Below are 23,705 nucleotides of genomic sequence, written 5' to 3'. Positions count from 1 at the left end.
TGCTGGGGGCAGAATTTTCAAGTCCAGGCAAAAGGCCAGGGAGGATGCTGTGTGCTGTCCCTTCGTGGTTTCATGGCTCTCCTGCTTGCTGCCTGCAGCTGCCCCTTGGTAAATTTCTCCTAGAAGGGGAACCAGAGGGAGCCAGTAGGGTGAGGCCTGGATCCTCTGCACAACTTTTGAACTCATTAACTACTGGGTCCTCTGGCAGCCAGCTGGCTGAGCCGGTGACTCTGGGACTGAAGGTGGATTCAGTTGGGAGGGGGACCAACAGCGGGCTGTGGGGAGACCCTCCAGGGAGTCCAAGGAGAGAAGATCCCCCAGAACCCAACTTCAGCTCCCAGTACACAGAGAGGCTATTGTCCTGGGCCCCCTGAGTCAGATATTGATGCTTGGCAAATAGAAAGGGTGGTTCCAGCCCCACCCTGCCCTTCCCCACATCAGGGGACAAATCTCAAGGGACTCCAGAGGTTGGGAGAGGCATTTTGCCTTCTTGAGAATAGCACAGGACCTAGTGTGCATTCCATAGACCCCTCCAACACCCTAACCCCTCACTGGGTGGCCTCAGGCAACGAGTTCCTCTTTCTCGACTCATTTATAAAGCAGAAGTATACCTCTCCTAGGGTGGCTTAAGATAACATTTTGTAAAGAGCCTAATGCAGAGAGATTCCAAACTTCCTTGGTTCTAGGCACCCTTGGTGTCTCAGTAATTTTTTTTTTTTTTTGGCATCTCTTCCTACCCGCCTTCCAGCCCTAGCAAAAAAACAAACAAACAAAAAAAAAACAAAGAAACAAAACTAACAGTTTTGTTTACTTAGTAAGTAGTTAACTAATAAGTATTTATGTCCTAACAACTTAGTAGCCACTTGAAAATGCATATAACTTAAAAGAAAAAATAACATTTTCACTCCTTCTGAAATAATCATGGTTATGTACTCCGGGGACGCGTGGGTTTGTTGGGCTCTACACAGCAGCTCAAACCGTGGAATTAAATTAGACATGACCACCTTCATTTCTGGCTCCACAATAACTTTTGCATTTTAAAATTTTTACTTTTTAATCAGAACAACTACCATAAACTCAGCTTCACAAAGTTACTCGACATTCAAACCGTGAACTGCCTTGGGTTGGTAGTTTGCGAGGTGTCCGACAGATGTCGCTGTGTTCCTTTCAAAAATCCTCTTAAAATATTCTGCGGTGCCCAGGGGCACCTCGGTACATAGTTTGGGAACTGCAGACCCCAGAGGGATGATCTTGGACACAGATGGTGTTTGGGAAACCATAGCTGTGAGCTTTATCGCCATTCTCTCCTACTGAGCAAGCAGATATTTGCAAAGCCAAAGTTCAGGCATGTTGTAAAACTTCTCCTTGGCCTGAGGAAGAAGCACGAGAGGGATGCCCTGTCAGCCAATCTCAGGGCTCTCTTGGAATGTAATTAACCCCACCACCCCCACCTCAGGGCCCCCGTGTATTCATCCTCAGACTATTCTTCAAGCCCCGCTACCATTTAACCTTTATCAAACAGTCATTGGTACATGCAATTTTCATGCAATTTCTCATTTACCATCTCGACAGCCTCATGAAGTAACTGCTACTCAAGCCAGACTGCCTGGGTTTGAGCCTGGCTCTGCCACTTACCAGCTGTGTGACCCTGGGCAAGTTGCTTAACCTCTCTGTGCCTCAGTTTCCTCTTCTGTAAAATGGGGGTGAAAATACTGTCTGTCCTGTAAGTTGTTAGGATTAATGAGGCAATACACATAAAGCACTGTGCCTCGCACATTGTAAGTGCTCCTACGACTGAATGATTATTGTTACCTGATCATTAACCTGGCTGCCCTACTCCCACTGGTCAGGCTGAGTTCTCTTCTTTTGCAAAAATTCTCCATGTAAGAGTCCCTGCCACCCATTTTATGTGACTCCTAAGCCCTGATTCTGGCATTCAAGGCTATCAATACCTCAACTCCACTCTCTCACCAGTCACACTACTCGCCATCTCCAGGGCATCCCTGAAACTCTCTCTCATCTGTGACTTTTGCACCAGCTGTTTTCTCTGCCTGGAGACCCCCACCTCTTAACCTGTCCTCAAGATCCTCCAGGGTCTTCTGCCCACAGCGATGTGAGCCTTCACTAGCCAGCCTTCCCTAACTCACTGGAGCAGGACAGCAGCGACAGAAAGCCCTGGGCTGAGGATGAGAGATGCGGCTTCCGGACCCCACGCTCAAAGGGTTTGACTTAGTAGGTCTGGAGTGAAGCACACAATGTGCAAGTGTCTTGCATCAAAGGGCAGAGAATTGAATGGTGTTCTCTGCAAATCAACCATACATGTGGTGGTACGTGTGTATCTGAGGAAGATGTGGAAGAACATACGCCAAACTGTCAACATCGGTTATCTTTGGCAGAGAGGTGTGCACAAACAAAACCAAAAACAATAGTAGGGAAGAGAAAAAGAGATCAAGAAAAGAAGCCTCAAAGAAAGAAAGAAAGAAAGAAAAAAGGAAGAAGTAAAGAAAGAGAAAAAAGGAAGAAAGGAAGGAAGGAAGAAGGATAGAAGTTGTAACTATGTGAGGTGATGGTTATTAATTAAACTTCGTGTGGTAATATTTTGCAATATATACAGACATATATCAAATCATCATGTATACCTTAAACTAATACAATGTTATATGTCAACTAAACAATAAAGTTGGGACAAATTAGATTGTGATGATGGTTGCACAACTGGTAATACACTAAAACCACTGAACTGTCATTTTAAAGGGGTGAGTTTTGTGGTATATGAATTACAGCTCAATAAAGCACTTAATAAAAAAAAGAAAGAAAAGGTGCCTCAATAAAATACTGCATGTATAATGAAATGATGGGGTGTGTATATGTGTGTCGGTAGAAACCAGAGAGCCACGTCTTGTAGTTATTGCTAGGTGGTGGGATTTCAAGTGTTTTGGGGTTTTTTTTCACTTTGTTTATCTTTTTCTGTATTATTTGAATAATTTAATATGAATGTTTATGTTCATAGATATAGAAAAACAAAGTTATTTTTATTTGAGTGGTACCTCCTCCCCACCTCTCAAAATGAGCCAGACTCCCCAGGATATGGTGAGGCCCACAGTTCTGTTCCCCATCTCGGGTGTTTGTCCCTGGACCCCTACCTGGCTGTGGGCCACAGATGGCAAGAACCGTGGTATGTCTATTCCTGGGCGCCCAGGGCTCATCAGTGCGGTACCTGTACTCACGGAGCTCCGGACACGGCGCATGCCCAGGAAATACTTTGCCAGATGGAGACCCTTCCACTCTTTCTGAACAGGATTCTCATGATTCCCCGAAGTTGTCAATCTAATTAGACTGTAAACTCCATGAGATCAGAGAGAACCTTGACCTTCCTTTTACTCCCCTTGGCCCTGCCTAGCTCTGATCTAGGTGCGTGGTGACATTGAAGGTTAGAAAAAAGCCTCAACGCAGGAAAAACACCTGCAGGAGGAAGGGACCAGACCAAGACCGAGAGGGCCTCCATCTGTTTTAATGTCATCCTCTTCATTGACAGCAGAGGCCGCTCTAATTCCATGCAGCGAAAACTTCCAAACCTGCGTTACCTTTAAAACACCCAATCACCAGGGCAAAAAAGAAAAACATAAATCCAAGGCCCCGCCCCCACTGTTTCAGACTCAGACTTGCCGGCAGGAATGCCAGAGAATCTCTCCTTTGAACAAACACCTCAGACAAATTTTTTCTGGATCAAGCAAGTTGCAGAAACTGCCTCACACAGCCCTCCAGCTGTTAAGAAGACAATCTGGTTCCAACAAGCAATAGCCCAGGGAGACTTAACTATAATACAAGGAATCAAAGTGAGCAAACCAAATTCTTCAGCCAGGATGTCACACTGCTGCCCGAGGGCTAGATGATGGCACTGCCCAGAGAGCAAACTATTACAAGCTTTGCTGTGTACTAGTTGTGCGACTCTGAGCAAGTCCCATGATCACTTTAAACCTGTTTCCTCATCTGTAAAGCAGGTATAATGTGTGCCTAACAGGTTTGTTGTGAGAATTCAATACAGCAAGTAGGCATTTGGTTAAATGTCAGCTTTCATCCTAGTAAAAATAGCTAGTTTTTGATCACCTACTACCTTGCCAAGCCCTGCATAAGTGCTTTACATTTATTTTCTCCTTTAACCCTGGCAGCATGGCATGAAGTGGGTTCTGTCATCCTCCCGTTTCACAGATGAGGAAACTGAGGCACAGAGAGGTTAAGCACCTTGCCCATCGTCTCCCAGATAGGAAGTGGCAGATCTGGAATTTGAACCCGGGGAACCTGGCTCCAAGCCCCAGGATGAACTAGCCCCATGGGAACAAAACTACAGTCTTTCAGGAATCATGAAAATTGCCCTTTGGCATCTTTGGGGAAAAGTAGACCACCCAGCTGAGCCAGCTCAAGAATTAGCCGAGGGGCCAAATGCAGGTGCAGGCTGTCAGCCGGCATTCTTAGTCCTGTGAATTTTCTCTGATTGGCACCCGAATTCGTGAGACCGGGAAGTGCTGGGTCTTGCTAAAGCGGGTTCTCGTTGACAGACCGCCCACTCACTCACAGACAGGTGTCAATGCATTGCAGCCTCAACACAGGACAAGGGCAATTCCAGAAAGCCATGGTTTCTGGACTCTGCCCGCTGAAAACAAGGGCTTTGTGAGCATATAAAGGGACAAGAGGGAAATCAAGCTGAACTGCTGTCCTCGGGACCTGGCGTTGGAGTCACGTCCACTCACGTGCTTGGCTTGGCTCCCAAGTTACTGGTAAACCCAAACAAACAAACTGTGTGGTCATGTTTCTGGATGGAGAGATGCCAAAGAGCCTGGGAACACTGGTTGTTTCTGGGGAGGGGAACCGGGAGACTGGAGGAGAGGTGGGACAAAGGCTTCTCTTTTGTGCGGCTTTATTTTTACTCCCTGAGCGAGCTGGTCAGGGTCCTGGCGGGATACCGCTGGCACTTTCAAATGAGATGATGCGGGCAGGCTTTCCTGAAGGGGCTGTTTACCAAAGTGGGAGCAGAGGTAGGTCAACCCAAGGAATGGAGTATCCGGGGTGGGGCTGGGGCCAGTAATAGCGGGGAGCTGTTGGCAGGCCTGCGCCTCTTTGGGTGAGGGCTGGGAATGGCCACCAGCGCCTTGGAAAGGGCTGCCCTGGGAGGACAGAGCCGGGTGACTCAAAGCCCAGGGGTGGGATGGTCATTAAATACCTCCTCCTCCGCCTCGCTCTGGTCCTGCCCTCCAGTCTTCTGCTGGCCTCTCTGCTTGCCAAACGCAACCACTAGGCAGAGACAGGGAGACACTCCGTGGGGCACAGAGCAGGGTGGAGATGGGCAGAGAGGCACCTCTGCAGAGCAGACCGACCACTGCACAGTAGGCATGGTTACAGTGATACGGTGACATAATGAGAAATACGTATTTGGCCTTCATTCTTGGTTCCTGGCACAGAGCTCCTAAACCGTTGTAAAACTGAGTGATGGGGTGATAGGAGCATCTTTTGTTATACTATTTGATCTTTTTTCTTTCAGGTTTGTTTTTTTAAAGATATAGTTGTTTTCCAGTGTTATATTAGTTTTCAGGTGTACAGCAAAGTGATCCAGTTTTATGTATATATATATATATTCTTTTTCAGATTTTTTTCCCTTATAGGTTAGCACAAAATATTGAATAAAGTTCCCTGTGCTCTACAGTAGGTCCTTGTTGTTTATATATTATATATATACACTAATACGTATCTGTTAATCCTAAACTCTTATCCCTCCCCCCACCACTTTCCCCTTTGGTAACCGTAAGTTTGTTTTCTACATCTGTGAGTCTATTTCTGGCTTATAAATAAGTTCATTTCTATCATTTATTTTTAGATTCCACATATAAGTGATATGATATTTGTCTTTCTCTGTTTGACTTCACTTAGTATGATAATCTCTAGGTCCATCCATGTTGCTGCAAATGGCATTATTTCATTCTTTATTTTTTAAAAATGTTTGGGGTTTTTTTGGAGTGATTAAGTTTATTTATTTATTTATTTATTTATTTAAATGGAGGTGCTGGGGATTGAACCGCAGTTCCTCCTGCATGCTAAGCATTGGGCTGTACTCTCCCCTCTCGTTCTTTTTTTTATAGCTGAGTAACTTTTGCTTGACTGAATACCACATCTTTTTTATTTGTTCATACTATTTGATCTTAGTCCGCATTCCTGACATAGAGCTTCTAAGACCTTTGGAATCTCCAGAGTGATGAGTGTCTTTCTGTTATGTTAAGGAGATGATTGATTGACTAGGGGCTCCTGGGGAGTTATCTTCAGAACCAGAAAGACCAAGGCAAAGTTAGAGGGTTAGAATTTTCAGCTTCAAGTGGCAAGAATGTATATTAGGTATGTAACTAGCTACAACTAGCCCCCACCCCGACCTCTGGGGAGGGGAAAGGGGCTGGAGATTGCATTAGTCATCGATAGCTGGTGATTTAATCGCTGATGCCTAGATAATGAAATCTCCATGAAAACCACAGATGAAAGGGTTGGCATTGTTCGTGCTTGGGAAGATATTCACAAGCCTGGAGGGGGTGCACCCCAAATCCACAGAAGCTCCTACGCTTGGGATGCTTCTGGAACCTGCCTAAGTACCTCTCCCTCTGGCTGGTCATTTGTGTCCTTTATCATAAACCGGTAATAGTAAGTAAAGTGTTTCCCTGAGTTCTGTGGGCCGTTGCTGCAGATCATCCAATGTAAGGAAGGGGTCAGGGGAGCCCCTGCTTTGTAGCCAAGTCACACAGAAGCGTGCGTGCCCTGGGAACCCGATACCAGTGACTGGCATCCGAGGTGGGGTCCGTCTTGTGAGACCAAACTCCTAACTTGTGTCTGCGCAAACGCCGGGAGGTTAGTGTCAGAACTGAATTAAAGGCTGACGCTCCTAGAAGCTTCATGCGATACTTCTGCCTATGGTTCATTGAACAACATGCAGTCATGTGACCCCATAGTGATGCGATAGGGGCTGGGAGATGACTATTTTCGACAAGGAGAGCAGGATTCTGTTATTAAGAGAAAGTGGCAAGAATGTGTATTAGGAATGTAACTAGCTACAAAATGTAACAATTTCTTCTCAGTTTCCTGAGCAGTTACTATGTGGTAGATACAGAGCTAAGCACTTAATAAGTGTGGTCTGATAAACAAGATTGCCCTCTTATAGTCAGGAACACACACACACACACACACACATAGAAGCCTTTTGGATGTGGTCCCTTCACTGTGAGCCATTGATGTGAGAAGTCTTTGTAATGCGACCCAGCAGGGAGGGAGGAGTAATGTTCCCTTAGCCTAATAAGGTCAGGATTACTGGTGCTCATGAAATTAAATCAAAATCTGTAACCAGGAGGAATATGAGTTTCCCATGTAGAAGAGAAGGGGGGAGGGATGTTTTCAAAAGGAAGTTCATCTTTGTGGTTTGAGACGTGTTTGATTTTAAATATATCGAGAGAAAACCAGCCACTACCTGGCGTGGAAACCCCCCACTGTTCCAGCCAACTCCATCCTCCCCACTCCTGCCCGTAGAGGAGTCAACAAATGATGAGACCAAAGTCCCTCTGTTCCCCTCTGCGAGTCAGCAGAAACTAGGAGAAGAAAGACTTTTCGTCAGTCAGCAGACTCCGGGAACTGTGTACTTAGCAATTTACAAAAAGGGGCTTCGGCCGGGACTTCGACATTTTTTCAGAGAAGGGTAATGTTTCATGAATTGTGAAAAGGTCAGAGACAGAAGTAGGTGGTGCAGAGAGGAAGGGAGCATCACAGGGCTGCCATTTTGCACAACTCCAGGGTCACACCCACCCACAGAGAAGAGAGGGAATACTGGTTCTAAAGGCTTACTGAAAGAGATACCACAGGACCATGCGGGGAGGGGGTTGGAAGGAGTTGGAAGGTTAGAGGCTGAAGCAGAGGGAGATGCCCCAGGACTGGAGACTGGTTTGGGGTTCCTAAGGATCTGGGGAGACTGGATCTGAACTATGAGTAGCCAATCTGAACAAAGACTCCTGTACCAAAACTTGGCACAGAAATAGTGGTATTCCCAGATTCCCAAAATAATACTAATAATAATCCCAAATGTGGGCTGGCTTGATAGCATTAGGACCCCAGGTTCTCTCTATCTGCCCTCTCAGCACAGTATCAGCTTCCCTGAAGGTCAGCTCCCCTCGTGGTCACAAAGTGGCTGCCACCACTCACTGAGGCTTCTTGCTTTCCAGGGGCAGGCAGTGGCAAAGGAGAGGAAGATGCTGATCACACCTATTAGCCCAGACCAAGCTCTTCTTCACACCTCACTGGTCCACCTGCTCAAGCTTAACTCTGAATCAATCACCGGCAAAGCAAGATGGAATTACCATGATCGAGTTAGGCCAGTGGTTTTCTGTGATACCAGCAGTATCACCCTCAGCTGGGAGCTTGTTAGAACTGCAGATTCTTGAGCCTTATCCCACATCCGCCAAATCACAAACTCTAGGGGTGGGACCCAGCAGGCTGAATTTTCACAAGCTCTCCAGGGATTCTGATGCACGCTCAAATTGGAGAACCACTGCCTTAGGTAAAGTTCTTCTTAAACTGCCCTTAATGTCCAGGTGTGAGGGTGACTTTGGAAGAAGGTAGGTGAGGTGGTGCGAAGCTGGGGGAGGGGAAGAATGCCTTCTTCAGTGGGCACTGCAGCTCACACTGTGGACAGCCAGATGACAGGGATGGTGTGGACTCAGGAGTCCCCATCGGCAGTAAGGAGACAGCAAGACTAAAGTCTCTTCCTACAAACCTCTCCTCCCCGACCCCAGGGGGAAAGGATAAACCCAGTGAACAGGGAAAAAAGAAAATCTACATGTGTATCACGTCATTTGACCTCACAGCTATCTTTTAGAAGCTATGTTATTAATTTCTAAATTTAGTGATGAGGAAATTGAGATTCAGGGAAGTCACTGCTACACAGTCACACACAGCCATCCATCTGCGTCCTATCCTCTACGCCACATGAGATGTCTAATCTCTTGTCCATGTGACCAGTGCTATGCCAATGGCAGGGCAGTGGGAGCCGTTGGAAGCAAAAGGGAACACTCTGTGTAGAGAATTTTAAGACATTCATAAAACAGGCTGAAAGTTCGTCCTTGTCAAAGTGCAATAGCAGTTTTCATTATCGGAATGCAAAAGCACTTCTAAACAATGTCAGAGACAAAATACCCTTCCCCCAGTTGGTTTGGGTTCTAAAGAATTGCCACAGTGGTTATTGAGTTTTAAGAATAGACATGACGGTAGAAGAATAACTGTAGAAATAAATAGAGAACAAATTAGTGGTTACCAGTGGGGAGAGAGGAAGGGGAGGGGCGAGAGAGGGGTAGGGGATTGAGAGGTACAAACTACTATATATGAAATAAATAAGCAACAAGGATATATTGTATAGCACAGGGAAATAGAGCCATTATTTTGTAATAACTTTAAATGGAGTATAATCTATAAATTATTGAATCACTATGTCATAACCTGAAACTAACATAATATTGTAAACCAACCATACTTCAATTAAAATAAATAAATAATATAACTAGGTAAATAATGGAAGTTAAAATATAACACAAATAATATAAATTAAAAACAAATACTTTTTAATAACTCCTCTTTTAATCAACATTGTAGTCTACATGGAGGAAGCTAATTCCGAGAATGCCTGCTTATACAACCGGTCCCCGACACAGCTGGTCTCAACTACCTTGGTTTCAAAGGTAAGTTTATAATAATATGAAATCATAGGGCACAGTGTATCACTCTAGCCCCTACGGTACTACATATTCCACATTTAAACAGTTGATTTTAAAAAAAAATACAGTGATTGTAAAGATGAAGAAATAGAACTTAGCCTACTTCAATTCTGTCATTCTGTGTGGCCACTTGGGGATTTTCTTTGGAGTTAAAATTTAAAACTGTGAAACAGCACGTAAGCGACAAGGTGTAATCCTTTTGTGTGGTCAGTACTAACTGTAGTTCATGCATGAAATATTTTATGAAATATTTTACTGAATTTCAATAATGTCTTTAAAACTGAAACGTATTCCCACTTCCTAATTGTTAACGGTTTTAAAATGAAAGAATGAATCAAGAAAATGATGATGACGATTGTTACATCATTAACACTGAAAATATTTCTATCATCTAGAAGAGGGGAGTTAAAAGAGGTTACATTCTGGGTCAAGTGCACTCCTTCAAATGTCTGAAGACTGTTTCACGCCACTACTGAGAATTCTCTTTTCTGGTTAAACGGCCCTAATTTGTCCACTCCTCAGCTGACACATTTCAGACAGTCCAGTTGCACACCCCTGTTAGCTGCTGAATACGATCACGTTGTGGAGATCTTCTAAGATTGTGGCATCCAGAACAGAGGATTCTGCAGAAGAAAAGAGCAAACACAAGTTTTAGAATCAGATGTGCCTGCGTGCAAATCCTGGGTCTGGCTGTGTGACCTCAGACAGGTCATTTTCTCTCTGAGCCTGTTTCCTCATCTCTGCAATTTGGTTAAGGATCTTTACAATCTCTTGGGGTTCACACGAGGATTAGATGAGCTAGTTTATTATTATCTAGGTGTGATTATTCATACTCTCCCTCCCCACCTTCAAAGGGGGGAGGATTCTTGCCAACTCAGTTCCATCATACCTTTCCTTTATCATGCAGACTCCCAGCAAAGGGTTTCATCTTGGGAAAAAAGCGGTTGGGGAGTTCGAGACCTGAGGGTACTGCCTTCTCCAGGGAGACGACTGTAAGGGAAGAAGGAGGGTTCTGAAGAAGACTTATTCTACAAAGGAAATGCACTTACTCCAAAACCACACCTATTAGAAAGGCTAAGATTTAAAAAGACTCAGCAGAACAAGTGCTGGTGAGGATGTGGAGCAACCGGAATGTTCATGCACTGCTGTTCAAAATGTAAAGTGGTGCATCTACTTTGGAAAATAGTTTGCAGGTTCTTAAAAAGTTAAATATGTAACTATCATATGATATAGTTGTTCTACATCTAGATATTCACCCCTGAGATATGAAAACATGTGTCCAGAAGTAAACCTGTACCACAAATTTCTTAGCAGCGTTATTTGTATAGTCCCAAATTGGAAGCAACACAATGACCATCAACCAGTGAGTGTGTGAACAAAGTGTGTTCTATCCATAAGTGGAATATGACTCGGCAACAGAGCAGAATGAGTTATCTATACACAGAGTGCATGGATGATTCTCAAAATAGTTATGCTGCGTGAAAGAAGGCAGGCAAAAATGAGAACATACTGTATATTTCACTGAGATGAAAGTCTAGAAAACGCAAATTAATCTAGAGTGATAGAAGGCAGACTAGCGGTTATCGGGTGTGAAGGCGGGGTAGGCAGGGAGGAAAGGATTACAAAGCGCAGGAGGAAAGTTTTGTGAGTTACAGAAATATTCATTATCTTGATTGTGATGATGGTTTCACGGGTGTATACTTATACCAAAACTCATCAAATTACACACTTTAAATATTGTACGTCAATTATACCACCACAATGCTTTTGTTAAGAATATACTCACCCCTTTGCATTTTTTGAGAGATTGGGAAAAGATTTTCATTCCTTTCAATTACATTTTTTTCTGACAAATCAGTCGCCATGCAGAGACAAGCCCACCAGAAGCCCTGAGTGTATTTGGCTCACTTACATTATGCGTGCAGCTAGGTGCCTGGCCCCATAAATAGCCTAGATTGGGGTTACTAATGCAGTGTTTCAGGTATTGTCTGACTGGCACGGGACTCTATTTAGACCAGAAGTTGCAAACTCAGAGGCTTTTAGGGCCCAGGCAGGTGAAATAAAGCAAGCAAAGTGGGCTGAATTGGGCAAGTCCTTGGAGCTGGGGGGGTGGGTGGTGCAGAGTTTACTTCATTGTCCCAACTACTTACCTCATGTCAAGTAGGTCCATGCAACTCAGTGATTCAATAGTAACAGTTGACATTTTATAAAGTGCTTTTATTTGGTCCCCCTGACAATGCTGTCTGCTTCATAGGATTATCTCTATTTTCTAGATGAGGAAACTGAGGTTCAGAGAAGTCATCAAGACTCCCGCCCAGGCCCAGTGAAAGTAAGACCCCGCCTTGCTCCTCCTTGAGTCTTTTCGCCATCCGGCTACACCTGTGCTCGTATTCACTTTGTTTCCTCCCATGGAGAAAACTCAACTACCTCTTTCTTCCCACGATGGTCGCTTCAGGGGCCACGGATGTTTTGGAAGGAGAAAGAGCTCAAGAAGCCCTCTTGTGGACGTTCCAGGAAAGCAAAGAGTTGGAGACACACACTGCCTGTAATGACTCCAGTGTTTTGTTTTTCTAAGTTCCCTTTTTAAGGATTTCACCTGTGCCTAAATATCCTGGGGTATGATGGAGGTAGGTTCACTTTAAGAGAACTATGATGTATATAGTCAATCATTATGTAATATCTTTCTATGGTGACTGATGGTAAGCCAACTCATGGTGATCATTTTGAAATGTATAGGATTATCAAATCACTATGTTGCAGAATAGGAACTAACATAGTGTTGTAGGTCAATTATACTCCAAAAACAAACAGACGTATAAAAAAGAGATCATATTTGTGGTTATCAGAGGTGGGGGTAGCGGGAGGAAGAACTAGATGAAGGCATTTGAAAGGTACAAACTTCAGTCATACTAGGGGTATAATGTACAACATGTAAATATATTTAACACTGCTGTACGTTACATATGAAAGTTAAGAGGATAAATCCTAAGAGTTCTCATGACAAGGAAAAATATTTTTTTCTGTTTAATTTTATATTTGTATGAGTCGATGGGTATTCACTAAACTTATTGTGGTCATCCTTTCATGATATATGTAAGTCAAGTCATTATGCTGTACGTCTTAAATTTATGTAGTGCTGTGTGTCAATTTTATCTCAGTAAAAATGGAAGGAAAAAAATAAGGGTACTAATTCCATACATGAGGGCTCTGCTCTCATGACCCAATCACGTCCCAAAGGCCACCATCATTTGAGGTGTTAGGATTCCAACATGTGAATCTGGGGGAGACACACACATTCAGATCATAGTACCTTCCACCACACCAAAGGATAGGGTTCCCCTCCAAAAAGAAAGTTATTATGTAAGAACTTAAACCTGCAAAATAACGTTTATTCAGTCCACAAGTTCTTACATCAGGTGTGTGACAATCTTAACAGTTGGTAGGGCCAACTACATATCCGGTTCAGTTTTAAGTGCTTTGCAGGTATTAACAATTAGTCCTGAATAAACAATTATTTATCTGGGTTCAGTTAGGTCTTAGTCCATTCAAGCTTCCATAAATATGCCATTCACTGAATGACTTAAACAGCAGAAATTTTATTTCTCACAGTTCTGGAGGCTGGGAGTCCAAGATCAAGGTGCCAGCAAGGTGGGTGTCATTCTGAGGTCTCTTTTCTCTGCTTGGAGGTGGCTGCCTTCTTACTGTGTGTTCACATGACCTCTTCATGCTCTGGGAATGTCAGCTGTCTGGTGTCTTTCCTTTGAAGGACACTAATCCTATTGGATCAGAGCCCTACCCTTATGACCTCATTTTAACCTTAATTATTTCATAAAGTTCCTATCTCTAAATGCCATCTATTGTGGGTTAGGGCTTCAACAAGTGAATTGGGGGCTGGAGTGGGGCACAATCATTTGGTCCATAGCAGTTACCATCCTCATTTTACAGCTGAGAAAAATAAATCCACCCTCCTGAGCTTACAGTCTGGTAGGAGAGACTGATATTCAATTACAAATTACTATCATCACCAGGGAAGTGGTACCCAGCCTGGTTTCAGGAGTCAGAGAAAGGGACTTTCCTGAGGAAGTGCTGGGTGAGCAAAGAGGGGTGTGGAGTGGAAGGTGGCATGGAAAACCCAGAGGCATACAGGAGCAAGGCACATCCTAGAAACCAAAGAAATGCGGACATCGTGCAGAAAGTCAGTGGAGGGCCCAGTGGAGGAAAATGGCTGAATTTGAGGTATGTATTGAAAATGGGCAACCTGGGACAGAGGGGAGCAGGGGATGTCCCTGGATGTGTCCCTGCTTCCCTCAATCTATTACTGGGGGAAAAGCGGAAGCAGCAGCAACGGTGGGGCCCCAGACTGAGCTGCTTAGGGAGTGGAAAGACTGTGCGGCACTGGGACTCAGACAGCCTTAGATTTTGAAGCCTCCTCTCAACAGCTTATTGGCTGTGTCTTCTTCTGCAAATAGTTTGCCCTCTCTGGGCGGACTGCAGGGCATGAGGCTCTGAGCTGCCTTCTCAGCATTTCTCAGGACTTTGTAATCTGAGCACATCATGACAAGCCCCAGGCTGCGCTGACAATTACAGGAGTCCACACGCCACCACCTTCTCCGCGTGGCTTCAGAGTCCCAGGTGAAAACCTGACCCCACCCTGCCAAGCCCAGCTCATAAACAACAGAGCCCTGCGTTAGGAGAGCAATTCCCCCTCTAGAACCTCAGCTTGGTTCCACGACTTCTTCAGCCCAGCCTTGCCCTGATCCACCTCCAGGATTACTCCAGGCTCTCGTGTTTGCTAAGCTCAAATCCTGCTTCTCCCACATCCTGGCTATGAGCTTGGGCAGGTGACACGCTCTCTGAACTTCAGTTTCATCACCTGCATAATGAGGATTTGTGTGGATCCGATGAGATCTTATGAAACATAAAGTGTTCAACCCATGACCTGGTACACAGCGACCCCCAGTAATGGTTTTCATTTCATAAAGACATTTTGTTATATAATGTCTGCTACATGCCATATAGCATATTCATTTCAAAAACATTTATGAAGGACCTGCTGGGTACCAGACCTGGTTGTAGATGCTGGGAATACAGCAGGGACTTAGATCTAATTGCTGCTTTCGTAGAGCTTACCTTGTAGAGGGTGGGACAGATGATAAACAAACAAAAGCTGACACTTTCCATCTCTCACATGGTAATAAGTGTTCCAGGAAAATGTAAAATAGGAAAGAAGTTAAGGAGCACAGAGTGGGTAATGGGGGTATAATTTTATCGAGCGTGACCTTAAAAGCTTCATTGAGGAGGTGACTTTTGAGCAAAACCCTGAAATATGCTATAAAACTTAATCACAAAATGAACACCATCCACGAACAGACCTGCTAATTTATGAGCTAGAACATTATCTGTTCTGAATCTATGATATATTTTTTTTTGCATTGCTTTTCCCACGCAGAACAGAGCATTGCTTTTTTTTTTTTTTTTAAGAGAGCATTGCTTTTCAAACTTTAATGTGCACTAAGATCACCTAGGGGTTTGGTTAAAACACAGGCCAGGCTTGAGGCTCTATATTTCCAACAACAAAGCTGTGGCTTTTACGATATTTTCACTCCCCTGTTATGGCCTCCCCTAGCTTTACCCATCTTAAGATGTTCCTCCATCTTTCTCCCTCCTCCTCCACCAAGAGAACTTCCTGTCTGCCACACCTCACATTTGTTTCCTTTCTCATAAGTTCTGAAGGGCTTTAAAACAGCTTAGAAAACCTGAGTCAGGAGGTGGGTTCACAAAGAATCTTGACCACAAGCTCTCTCGGTGACCTTGAGCAAGTTGGCAGCCTGCTCTGTGCCTCAGCTTCTCCATTCTGAAAACGAGACAAGAGGCTCTTCAAGACCTCTTCTAGCTTAGACCAGGGGTTGGACTCTGTGTGTGTGTCTTTCCAGCATCTGAACCTCATTCCTGTTTCTGAATGTTTGGAAAATCCACCTTGTAGATCCAATATCAGATTTTGCATGGAACAAAAATATCAAAAACTTGTTCTCCTCAAGCTCGATCATTTGGACAGGGCCCCTCAAAACACAGACTGAGGGCTACATGGGAGGAGAGGTAGTCTAGATGTCACGTGCCTGCCAGAGTCCAGTGGGGGCAGCATGCTATTTGTGGCACAGCCCTTAGCTGCGGTTCTAGCCATCCAGGTCCCCTGGGTTTCTGCCAATTTTCTGATCCCATCTGTCTTAGAGAATTGTCTCTAAGCTTCCAGATATCCTTCCAACAAATTCCATTCTACCTAAGTTACCTCAAATTGGATTCTGGTATTGGCAACTGATGGGCCCAGACCCTCAGGTGGTCCTGTAACACACCTATGTGTCTTTTCTTAAGTGTGTCTTGCCGCTTGGATGTGTATGTCTTATGTCTCCCTGCCTCCAATCTCCCCTCCCCAGATGGAGGAGGGGTATCTTGAAGGCCCAAACATAGTGCCAAACTCAAAAACAGCTGGTTCATAGACATGGAATCCTTCCAAAGATTGGGGAGTATCCTCTAGTCCAGGGGATCAAACTGTCACCCTGATATAGCCAGCATGTGGATATCCTTTGTTTGCGAATTTCACATAAAAGTTTCAGATTTCTAGATTTTCCTGAAAAATCAGAAGCTCTGGCCACATTGACCCACAGTTCCACGTGGCAACATTTGGTTAGAGTTAAGTAACACCTATCCTCTTTGGCTGGGGTGTGACTTCTCTAGTTACCCACAGTCTCCCCTCACCCCTTCTGTGTTACAATTGGACCACTTCATTTAAATGATCTGTTTGGGTCTAGGAGGCATCTGAGTTTGCACTCCTTGCTTAGCGGAGTAGAATGTTGTAGTTCATGCCTTGTTTTCCCTGAGTATGTCTTTTAAGGCCTCAGCTGGGGATAGGATGTGGCAGGGTGAGATGAAAACAGGCTTTAGAGTCATTTACTAGCTGTATAATCCTGGCAATGTCCCTTAAGCTCTCTAACCCTCAGGTTCTTCAACTCTGAAACAGAAATAATAGTTCACCAGAATATTGTAAAAAAGATAAGTGATAAGCCTAACACAGAGTAGATATAGACTAAAAGTTTATTAAAGAGTTTTTTCATTTTGATTTTATTTTTTAGTGAAGTGTAGTTGGTTTACAATGTAGTTTCAGGCATACAGCAAAGCAATTCAGTTATACATATACATACATATATAAATGTATATACATATTTTCAGATTCTTTTCCATTATAGTTTATTATAAGAAATTGAATATCGTTCCCTGTGCTATACAGTAGGTCCTTGTTGTTTATCTGGTTTATTTTATATATAGTAATGTGTATCTGTTAATCCCAAACTCCTAATTTATCCCTCCCCCCGGCTTCTCCTTTGGTAATCATAGTTTGTTTTCTATGTCCGTGAGTCTGTCTGGTTTGTAAATAAAATCTGTACCTGTTTTTAGATTCCACTTATAAGTGATGTCATATGATATTTATCTTTCTCTTTCTGACTCCTTCACTTAATATGATAATCTCTAGGTCCATCCATGATGCTGCAAATGGCATTATTTTATTTTTATGGCTGAATAATATTCCACTGTGTATATATATATATATATATATATATATATATATATATAGCTTTTTTATACACTCATCTGTTGGTGGGCATTTAGATTCCTTTCGTGTCTTGGCTATTGTAAATATTGCTACTAAGAACATTGGGGTGTATGTATCTTTTTGAGTTAGAGTTTTCTCCAGATATATATGCCCAGGAGTGGGATTGCTGGATCATATGATGAGTCTATTTTTGGTATTTTAAGGAGCCTCCATAGTGGCTGCACCAATTTACATTCCCACCAACAGTGTAGGAGGGTTCCTTTTTCTCCACATCCTCTCCAGCATTTATTATTTGTAAGGAGTTAGAGGACTCCGAGATCTTAAATTTGGAAGGGCCCAGCAGGATGCTTGGCTGGAAGCGGGTGCTTTGAAAATGTGCTTTCTCTTCCCCCAGCTCCTTGATTGTTGGGCAGAGTTCCTGCATAAGGATGCTTTGGCTGAGCCAAGGTTGGGCAATCAGGCCACAGTGCCCTCCAGTGGGGCCCTGTGGGCTAGAAATAGGCCCGCCCCCAAATAGCTATGGGACGTTAGCTGTGAGGGGGCGGGCGTGACTGACGCTGCATGGAGTGTGGCCAGCCACACCCCCTGTTTGCATGGGTCCCATGGGCTTCTTGGGAAAGAACTGATAAACTTTCCAAGTGTGTGAAACTGGGGTTCAAACCAGCCCAACAGGCTTCAAGGGACGGACAGAAGCTAGACGGAGGGAGGAAAGGGATGAAAGGAAAATCACAGGAGGAAGGCAGCAGGCAGAGAGGGCCTGACAGAGGCTGGGCCTAGATTGAAGAGAACATACTGTCTGTCGAGGAACTGTCTGAGGCTGTGCTCCCTTCTTCGTGCTCAGGCTTGTTTCGTAGCCCTCGCTTGCTCTGAGATGGAGAAGGCTGTGTGTCAAGGCTAGAAGGGGCTCAGATGGAGCCCAGACAGCTCTGCTAAAGGAGCCCTCTCTCTGTGGAAACACTGCCAGAGTCAGCAGAAAGCCTCTACGAGAGTCAGGCCCGGGAAGGAAGCTGGCAGGAGGGCAGTGCCTGAGACCCACAGATGGTAAACAACAGCTCTAGCCACACCTGAGGCACCTCCTCCCTGCCGGGGCGTCAGAAAGAGCCACAGCACCTGTCAGAACCCAGAGCCTCGCTGGGATAGTTGGCGAAAGGGACTCATGTCCAAGATGGGGCTTCCCGCTGGCAGGATGGGGGCTGGTGAGGGGCGTGGAGCACAAAGACTGTAGGTGTGGGCGTGGCTGTAACCACGGCCCCGTAATGCGCACGCGCGTCCGCGCTTATTCCGCACCTGCTCTGTGTCAAGCTCAGGCCAGGTGTGCAGTGGGGAGCAATAAGCAAGAGCTTCCAGGCAGCAGGGGAGATAACAAGCAAGGGGTCAGAGGAGCCAAGGGAAACTCGGAAGCGATGCGTGTCCTGAAGGAAACAGGGTGATGTGGCAGTGGCTGAGGTGGGTGGGGCTGAGTGTCCAGGGCACACTTGGTCCTTGGTGTCACCAAGCGATGAGCTCGGGGCAGAGGGCCACAGCTGTTTCCTCCTTGTCCTTGTCTTCTAGGGGCCCCTGCCCCACCGAGCAGCAGGTCCAGGGAACAGCCTGCCCACGGGCGCAGGTTAGCCTGTAGCCCCCTGAGCAAGCCAACCGCCGGGGTCTCGTCTTAGGAAGGAGGCTGACTGGGTGAGTGTCCTCGGGACCACTGGGGTTTGCGATGTGCTCCTACCTGCCTAGGGAGGTCCAGGCTCCAGGGCTGGGGCGTCACCTGTGAGTCATCTCAGGTGGCGCTGGGGAGCAGCCTGCTGCACCCTACTGCCCACCAAACACACGCACACACGCACACGCGCGCTGACAGAAATGCTTACAGAAATACGGGCTTGTGATCAGAGGAGCAGCAGTCGTGACCCCCTCCCCTCACCCCACCCCCACAGTGGCCGTGATGAAATTGAAGGTTCGTTTCCACCTCTTCCTGTGGGCGGGGCGTGTGGTTCTTGAGGAGCTCCATTTCTCAGGGGAGTGGCCTGGGCTGTTTTGCAGCACCCAAAATACTTGCTCTAGGAGGCAGCCAGCGGCCTGTAGGCATCGCCTTTGCTCCTTCATCCTCAGAAGCACTTCCTTCAAAGTCCACTCGGTTTCTCCCTTTGCACCCCCATCTCATTCACTCAAACCAAGAGCCCCCCCACCATTTACTTCCTGGGTCATCAACTTACCCTGGATTCAAAGCCTGGCCCCTGTGCATTTATTAAAAGCCTGGCCCCTGTGCATTTATTACCTGTCTGCCCTTCCACCGCCTCTTCTTTCCTGCTCTGCATTTTCACATGTCCTCTTCTGTAATATAGAAAGAGTCTAGCCTCATAGGGTAGTTATCAAATTTTTCATCCAGGAAATATTGTGAGTTAAGAGATACAAAGCACTTTGAACAGTGCCTGGCATGAAATAAGCACTCAATCAATGGTTGCGATTAGCATGATTAAATATTTACCGACTGTCTATTCTGCTAGGCGTTGAGGATTCACTGGTGAGGAAAACAGACAACATTACAGTGGCTGAGGTAAGATAAAGGGTGTGTAGCGTCTGGCACAGAGATGGCCCCCAATAAACAGGGGGATCCTCCTCTCTTCCTTCCCAGGAGCATATCCCAGCTCTGAGAACCCCTCTGGTCCTCAGTTTTCACTGGAACCTGTAGACCTGACATAGGATGGAGGCTGAGTGGATGTTTCTGGCTGTCAGAAGAGTACCAGGAGTGTCTGATCATCTTAGGATGGGCCGTGTGCCGCCTAGGAAAGGCTTCCTGGGGAGGAATCCTGAGGACAAGTCAGGCAGATGCGGGGCCAGCTTCGAGGGTGGTAGTGAGTCCTGCCCAGTAAGCTTCTAGAAATGGGATGTTAGAAGCTTGCCTTCCATAAGTCCTCTTTGGCCGGGCCCACGTTCCCCTAGGACATTCTGACTCAGTTCTGATTCAACAGGGGTGGTTAGTTTCAGTGATTTAAGTCTGGTTTTGTGATTTTCACAACTCATCCTGGTATTCAGAGTTGCCACTCAGGGCTTTATGGAAGGCATGACCTATAAGGTCCAATTCACAGGCGAGAAGGGGCACAAGCTGAGGCTGAGGGCATCTTAGTCACTTCTAAGAAGCTCTTCCAGGTCTTGGCTCAGTTTAAAATGCTTCTTGCCCCAGAGCAGAAGGACTTGGGTGGGGATGGGTCAGTTGTGAGGATAGAGGTTGCGTTAACTTTTGGGAGAGGGGGATTTTGAAATACCTTGGAAGATATGGGGATGGTTTAACTCTGGCAGTTGGATTTAGGTAGGATATAGAGCAGAGTTCAATACACCAGAAAAGCTGAGGATGTGTTCACAATAATAGTTACTATCTATGGAAGGCTTCTAGGTGTCAGACACTGTGCAAAATGCATCACATGCATTATCTCATGTATCTTTACAACAGCCCCGTGAGGTTGCTGCTATTATCATCTCCATTTTTGAGGAAAGATGACAAAATCTCAGAGAGGTGGAGTCACCTACCCAAGGCTACACAGCTAACGTGACAGAGCCAGGAAGTTGATCTAAGTGGAGTGACCCTAGAGCCTTCAGCCTTAGCACCAGTGTTGCTACCTAGAGGAAGCATGATGGAAAAGTGAGAATCCTGAGCTACAGTAGACAGAGGAAAGCTGGTGGTAGGTAATTTGCCTTTATGACAGAGTTTTTTTTTTCTTCTAATTTTTAAAGATTATTTTCCATTTACAGTTATTACAAAATACTATATTCCCCGTGTTGTACAATACATCCTTGAGCCTATCGTACACCCAATAGTTTGTATCTCCCACCCCTATATTGCCCCTCTCCACCACTGGTAACTACTAGTTTGTTCTCTATATTTGTGAGTCTGCTTCTTGTATGTTATATTCACTAGTTTGCTATGTTTTTTTTAGACTCCACATATAAGCGATATCATGCAGTATTTGTCTTTTTCTGGCTGACTTATTTCACTTGGATATGCCCTCCAAGTCCATCCCTGTTGCTACAAAATGGCAAAATTTTGTTCTTTTTCATGACTGAGTAATATTCCATCAGTCATATGTGTGTGTGTGTGTGTATATATATATATGAGTTTCTTTATCCATTCATCTGTTGATGGACACTTAGGTTGTTTCTGTACAACAGGGGTTTTAAACTCTGGGCATTAGAATCATCAGGAAACAGGATAAAAGGTAGGTTCTTAGTCCCTACTGCTAGAGGTACTAATCCAGTAAATGGGGCCTAGCATCTCTATTTTTCCTTAGTTTCTCAAACGATGCTGATGATGTGGGTTGAAAACTACTGCTGTCACCTAAATAGGGGTTTTGAGGGCATCTCACCTCTTCCTATCCTTAAATATTTCCCAGTGGGCTCTAGCTGGAATGCAAACCACCCCGAAGATGTTTGGGCATGGTTATGAAGTGAAGCAAGGCTGGGGTCATGTCATTTGACTGGTTTCAAATTGTGGCTCTCTTATGAACTAACTGTGTGACCTCAGGCAAGTGGCTTCACTTTTTTCAAAGCCTCAGTCTCCTTAGCTTAACGATGGGGGCTAAGTATACCGAACTTAAAGGGCTACCGTGAGGAATAAAAGGGTTAAAGAATATAAGGGGTGGTAATGGCAGAGCAGCTTTGTCAGAATAATTATAAAATCTGAACGAAATATGGACCAAAACACCCCACTTCTAGTCGGGATGTTTTGGTCCATATTTCGTTCAGATTTTATAATTTTTCTGAAAGAAGGCTAAAGCCTGATAGATCAACATCTTTACGGTGCTGGGAGGGAAAAAACCCATTTCAAAACAGGTTTCTACTTCCAGTAAAGATATGTTTCAAACATGAAGGCAAAATGGACACATGGTCATCATTCTAAGAGAAGTAAGCCAGAAAGAGAAGGAAAAATATGGTATCACTCACATGTGGAATCTAAAAAAAGAAAAAAGAAGACACTAATGAACTCATTGACAAAACAGAAACAAACACACAGACATAGTAAACAAACTTATAGTTACGGCAGGGGAGGGGGAAGGAGGTGGGAAGGGATAAATTGGAAGCTCAAGATTTGCAAATATTTACTACCATATATAAAATATGTAAACAACCATTTTCTTCTGTATAGCACAGGGAACTATATTCAATATCTTGGAGTAACCTATAATGAAAAAGAATATGAAAATGAATATATTTGTGTATATGTATGACCTGAATATTGTGCACCAGAAATCGACACATTGTAAACTGACTATACTTCAATTTTTTTAAGAAGTCAAAAAAATAAAATAAAATAATTTAAAAAGCTCCCACCAGGCAAAATGGGCCTAGTGTGAAGTCTAATGTGGGCCTCTGAGTACCCTCAGGGGAACTTATTTTACTGTAAAAAAAAAAAAAAGATAGCTGGGAAAGCCCCAAATATTTGGAAATTAAACAACACATTTCTAAAAATCCTACGGTATACCAAAATAAGTTGAAAAGCTATGTTCACACAAAAATCTGCATATAAATATTTTTAGCTCTTTTATTCATACTTCCCCAAATTTGGACTCATCCAAGCTGTCCTTCAGTAGGTGAATGGAGAAGCAAGCTCTGGTAGGTTCGTACAATGGAATATTATTCAATGATTAAAAAAAAAAACAAGATATCAAGCCCTAAAAAGACAGAGAAAACTTAAAAGCATATTGTTAAGTGAAAATAAAAAAAGTCAGTCTGAACAGGTTACATACCGTATGATTCCAGCTATATGACATTGTAGCGGGGAGGGTGGAACTCAGTGGTCAAGTGCATGCTTAGCATGCACAAGGTCCTGGGTTCAATCCCCAGAACCTCCATTAAAATAAATTTTAAAATAATCTACCTCTCCTCTGAAAATAATTAAAAAAAAAAAAAGAATCTGTACCCAACTATACGACATTCTTGAAAAGGCAAGCCTAGGGAGACAGTAGAAAGGTTGGTGATGGCCAGACGTTTAGCGGGAGGGAGGATGAAGAGGGGATTTTTAGGGCAGTGAAACTATTCTGTATGATGCTGTAATGGTGCGTACATATCATACATTTGTCAAAACCCGTAGAATGTACACCACCAAGAGTGAACCCTAATGCAAACTCCAGACTTTAGTTAATAATAATGTACCTTTATTGGCTCATCAATTGTAACGAATGTATAGACTAATGCAAGATGTAGATAATAAGGGAAACCGTGTTGGGGGAGAGGGAGTAGGTGGGAACTCTCTGTACTTTCCCATCAATTTTTCCGTAAACCTAAAACTGCTCTTAAAAAAATAAAGTATTAAGAAATACCATGATCCGGGGGCGGGT

At 44.4% G+C, this 23,705-nt stretch overlaps 1 protein-coding gene and 2 long non-coding RNA genes across 3 annotated transcripts in view; 2 read left to right on the top strand and 1 right to left on the bottom strand.

The window, feature by feature from the left end:
• The first annotated feature begins 8,440 nt into the window (after positions 1–8,440).
• LOC116276575 (uncharacterized) lies at positions 8,441–12,164 on the top strand. Its single transcript, XR_004186043.2, has 3 exons — positions 8,441–8,575; positions 9,664–9,749; positions 12,059–12,164. It is a non-coding gene; the product is annotated as an uncharacterized lncRNA (long non-coding RNA).
• Positions 10,129–13,491, bottom strand: LOC116276578 (uncharacterized). Its single transcript, XR_004186045.2, has 3 exons — positions 13,197–13,491; positions 10,675–10,775; positions 10,129–10,408 (listed from the first exon to the last, which is right to left on the bottom strand). It is a non-coding gene; the product is annotated as an uncharacterized lncRNA (long non-coding RNA).
• A 5,193-nt stretch (positions 13,492–18,684) lies between these two features.
• SPPL3 (signal peptide peptidase like 3) overlaps positions 18,685–23,705 on the top strand; it is a 115,621-nt gene continuing 110,600 nt past the window's right edge. Inside the window, exons 1-2 of the mRNA XM_072953186.1 lie at positions 18,685–18,837; positions 18,943–19,062. The gene's annotated coding sequence lies outside the window, so the exon portion shown is untranslated. The remainder of the gene's footprint in view (positions 18,838–18,942; positions 19,063–23,705) is intronic.

Source organism: Vicugna pacos, chromosome 32, assembly GCF_048564905.1.
Source record: "Vicugna pacos chromosome 32, VicPac4, whole genome shotgun sequence".
Lineage (NCBI taxonomy): Eukaryota > Metazoa > Chordata > Mammalia > Artiodactyla > Camelidae > Vicugna > Vicugna pacos.
The sequence above is the reverse complement of the archived record's forward strand: the minus strand, read 5'-3'. Positions and strand labels throughout refer to the sequence as shown.